The following is a 5,368-nucleotide window of genomic DNA, read 5'->3' as shown; positions in this document are numbered from 1 at the left end:
ATCCAGCTTCTAAGAAAAGAAATACCGTGTCTCTAATTAAAAAAGAGCAATACTTTCCTTTCTCCACAATTAAAGAATAAACATCCAACACAGAAATCCACCCACCTTCCTTAATCGACTCATATAATCTAATCTGAATCTAATATATCTAATATATCTAATATATCTCATATAATCTAATATATCTAATCTGAATTATTACAGATAAAAAGAATATTCATTGAAACAGCGAGAAGCATGCATGTTGCCCAGAAAGCGAGAGGGGAAATATCCATTCAGATTTTCCCTATGGAGGTACCTTTTTTACCGGGACCTTTTTTTCCGGGACCTTTTTTTCCAGGGACCCTTTTTTCCGTACCTTTTTTTCCAGGTACCTTTTTTTCCGGGACCTTTTTTTCCGTCTACCTTGTAATCTTACTTACTGGCGAAGTTCAGTTTAATTACGGGCGTAAGTACGCCAAAATAAAGCCTTTACTTTCATAAAATCTCTCTCAATATTTTTAGCCAATAAATTATGCAAAATATTTTTGTGTAAGTCATACTGTATTAAATTTAAAAGAAGCAAGTTTTAAAAAATAAATATAAATTTAAAGCGATATTAAATAAAAAATATTTCACTTAATTTTACATTTTATTATTCCCAGAATGTTATTATTATTTATTTAAATAATGAATATGATGAATCATGAATGTTTTAATAGTCTACAGCAATTCTGACTGTAACCATTTTTAAAATTTTAACTGTGAATTTTAGTTGAATTTAATTTAAAATACAACAGATAAGCTTAAATGTAAAATGAAAGGAAGGATTGATAAATCATGAAATGTAATAGTCCTGTTTTTTAAATAAACACCGTTTAACTTAAAGATATGTTAAAGAAAAAAAAAAGAAGAAAATTATTACAAACTCTTTTAGAAGAAAAAGGATTAAGTAAAATAAGCAAAATTTTGAGAAATAAAAAGCACAAAAATAAAAAAAAGGCTTTTAATACTAAAATACAAAACTGTACGAAGTAATGATGTGATGTTTGATTTAAAATTTTGATGAATTCAAGTGACGATTCTTTTTGAAAACATGAGCTCATATGGAAATTACTTTTAACTTTAAATAATAGACAAGAATTGATTTTGTGATTACAAAATATTATTAAATTTGCTTTTGGGAAAGCTAAACTTTAATTCTTTAGAACTAATTCAAGAATTGAATGAATGCGCAAAATGCATATTTTATATCCAAATATAAATTATATGTTTTCTACCATTTAGTTTTGAAATGGTAGAAAGTGTATTGGAATGAAACAAACGTTTTTGTTAACTTTTTACGTAGTCACAATTTAGATTTTAATATGAATTGCAATATACAATTTAAAAATATTATACAAGTTTAAAAAAAAATAAAAATAATAATAAATAAATAAATAATATTAATAATAATAACTTTAAAGAAATAGTATATTTAAATATTTAGTCATTATTCTCAAAGTAAATTTGTACTCTGACTATTGAATCGTGTCCATGAGTTTAGTGTGAGGCAATAATATGTTTTGTGGCCAAAATTCACAATTGCACATAAAGAAAAAAATAATAAGAGGGAGAAAAGTTTCTCTCTCAACTTTGTTTTCATTTTTCTACAAAAAAAGGAGCAAAAATACATATTATAAACCTTAAATTTTCTTGGTACTTTTTTTTGAAAAAATCATGTAACCGCTAAAACAATAGGAAGCTATTTACTTAACTTAATCAAATATTTCCTATATTTCCCTTTACATCTTTTATTCCTTGCATGGATTTTTGCGATCTCAAGATGAAACTTTTGTAAAGTCACTAAAAAGACTTTCAAGTTTTCTTGATTCAATATGCTGCTAATTTTGAAAACAGTTGCTACCTTTTTAACTCATGGCTATGCACCGGTGTTTTATAAAAGTAACGTGTGACAGTGAAAATGGATTAATCGAAGTAGTCTTGTTTGTTGCACAGTCTTGTCAAATTTGAATACTGATTAACACAAATGAATCACAAAACTAACATAAAAGAGTCACAAGAGAGGAAGGAGAAATGCACTAAAAAGGCACTGGAAAAGAAGAACTGGTTAGCAAAGTTCTCATAAAAAGCATAACATTAGCTATGTAAATTTAAGGACTGATTCGATGTGATCTAACATTTTCGAAATAAAAAAAATTGCAAAAGTTAGAGAGTACTTATATTTTAAAATATAATTTGTCGGAAAAATATTATTTGTACAATATTAGATCCGTAGGTGGAGAGAGAAATCAAAACAGATGCCTGCATGGAACAGAATTGTGAAACAAGCTAGGGTTCGAAAAGGGCTGTAGAGATATAGAAGGAGAAGAAATCCCTACACAATAAGTGTACTTATCGATATTAAGAAAAATTTTAGAGCTGCTGAAGAGTGAGTCTGTCAAATAGCATGAAGTGAGGACAGTTCCTATCCGTAAACTTTAAATTAATCCTTATGCATTTACTAAATTTTTAAAAAATAAATCTAATATCAAATACTAACATTTCTTTCAATGTTTAATTAAATTAAATTTTGATGCATCATCCTGAATTCTACCAGCAGTTAAATCCATATAATTATTAACAAGGTAATATTTCCTGGTGGCTTTTGATGTTTTTTATTTTTATTTTTACATTTTCTTTGTTTCTTCCAACCAACAAATGAGGGACCCCATACACAATTATTTGACAAAAAACTGCATCGACTTAGATGATAACTCGCCGTATCCTCCTTCCATGTGGTCAGCTGACTCTTCTGATGTGTGGCGAACAACTAATTCTTGTGAGAGTTTTCATAGCAAGTTTAGTTCATTTTTTGGAGCAACAAACCCTAACATCTTTCTTTTTGTCAAAAACCTTAATTTAATACAAAGTGATACCTACATTAGAATAAACACTGCCGAGGCTAGTGAACCTCGAAAAATAACAAAAAAAAACGAGTATTTAATTAATGAAAAAATTGCCGAGTTTAAAAACGGAAAAATAGGATATTTTGACTTTTTAAATGTAGTGTCATATAAAACAAAAACAATTTAAAGAAAAATTTGAACAAAAATAGTTAAAATATATTAAAGTAAGAAACTAAGGTTCTATTGATTCTACTTGAATTGAAGCATTTGCCTTGAAAACAAAATAGATATTTTTTAAATAAATATTAATTATTTTAATTTTTTGAAGAAGATAAAGTTTACACAATTTTTAATACCATTCTGTAATTAATAACAGTTTTCTTATTTTTAATATTTTTTCAATTTAAATAAAATGGTAATATCGTATGTGGCAAAGATACCATTTTAATTATTTCAATCTCAGTATTTGACCATTAAAAATTACACGTTTTTATACATTCTAAAATATATGCTTTACAATGAAAAACTGTTAAAAATACTTTCCCCGTAAACTTATTTTTGAGTAAATCGGTGGAAACAGTATTTGATTCCCACTTTGGGGAAATCCTCAAAATTGAAAAATAATATTTAGAGGTTCACATTTTTAATGTGTCTTCTAATTAAACGAATGAAACCAAAACTTATCAGCTATTCTCACATAAAGAAGGATCTTAATATAAATCCGTCCAATTCTGCCCCATTTAAACATATTTATTTAACATTTCTCAATATAATATTTATTTATTATATGTGCTTGGAAAAAAAACTTTGATTCTAAATTATGAAAATAAGTTTCTATCAATATCATGTTTATGTTAACAATCGGGAGAATTTTTTAAAAAAAGGAAAGGAACTAGAGAATATTGAGAAAGAATATCTTTTGGCGAAAAACAGCCTATTTTGTAGTCAAAGAATATATATTCCTATAGCCCTATATATAGCCCTATATATTCTTTGTTTGTAGCTACCCTTTTAAACTAGTCTTTTTGAAATGTACTTCCTACTTTCTTTCCCCTCCCATGACAAATTTTGGTGAGGAGGAGTGTTCGATAATTGATGTCACTGATTGAAGGGGGTAGAAAATTTTGCGCAGTTCGGGCCTATTCAAATATCCTCAATGGTAGACGGATCATGGGTTAGAGTCCCCTTGCCGTCAGACTAACTGTGGGAGGTNACCTGTTCATTGACTTTAAAACCGCCTATGATAGTATTAACAGAAAAGCTCTGATCATGGCAATGAGAGAATTTAAAATACCAGAAAAATTGGTGAGATTGATTAACCTAACACTAAGTGAAACTAAAATCATGGTAAAAATACAGAATTGTTTATCAGAGCCATTAGAAATAAAAAATGGTGTGCGACAGGGAGATTCTTTAGCCTGTCTCCTCTTTAATCTAGCATTAGAAAAGGTAATAAGAGATTCAAAAATCAATAACAGAGGAACTATATTTAATAAGTCAATACAATTGTTGGCTTTTGCTGACGATATAGGAATTATTGCTCGAACACCAAGAGCACTTGAAGAGGCCTTTATTTCTTTAGAGAAAGAGGCCCTGAAGATGGGTCTAAAAATAAATGAAAATAAAACTAAATATATGCCTTGTACTAAAACAGCCCACAGGAGTACCCATCTAAAAATTGGGGGACATTCATTCGAGGTAGTGGACAGCTTCACGTATTTAGGCTCTGAAATAAATAACAGGAACGATGTAACTGCAGAAATACGAAAGAGAATCACAGCAGCAAATAGGTGCCTTTATGGATTAAGAAAGTTTTTAAGATCAAATGTAATCAAGAGAAAAACAAAGCTGTTATTATTTAAAGGCCTCATTAGGTCAGTTTTAACATATGCTTGTGAAACATGGACATTGACTCGTGCAGATGAAGAAATGCTGAGCATATTTGAGAGAAAGATATTACGGTGCATTTTTGGAGGAATTAATAAAAACGGTCAGTGGTTAAGAAGATCAAATTTAGAACTCTGTCGATCATATAATGAACCAGACATCATAAGATTCATTAAGGTCCAAAAGATAAAATGGGCAGGCCACTTAGTAAGAATGGAAGAAGACCGTATTGTGAAAAAGATTTTTGATGCCCGGCCGACAGGAACACGTAGAAGGGGCAGGCCAAATCTCTGATGGCTAGATACCCTGGAGAAAGATTTATCTATATTAAAAATAAAGAATTGGAAGTCCATTGCCAAAAGAAGGACAGCTTGGAAAAAACTACTGGAGAAGGCCAAGGCCCATCCTGGGCTGTCGAGCCAGTGAGGAAGGAAGGAGTTGAACATAAATAATCGTAAACCCAAAAATTGGGTCGGCTGTTCCACGACAGTTATAAAAAATTTCTCACCATTCAGCAATATTCTCCTTTACTACTGTCTTCTGTATCTATTCTAAAACTATGCAGTATTGATGCAATTATAATAGGTACCAAATTCACTATTATCGTACCCACA

The sequence above is a fragment of the Parasteatoda tepidariorum genome, chromosome 5, assembly GCF_043381705.1.
Source record: "Parasteatoda tepidariorum isolate YZ-2023 chromosome 5, CAS_Ptep_4.0, whole genome shotgun sequence".
NCBI classification, from domain to species: domain Eukaryota; kingdom Metazoa; phylum Arthropoda; class Arachnida; order Araneae; family Theridiidae; genus Parasteatoda; species Parasteatoda tepidariorum.
Note: the sequence above shows the minus strand (reverse complement) of the source record.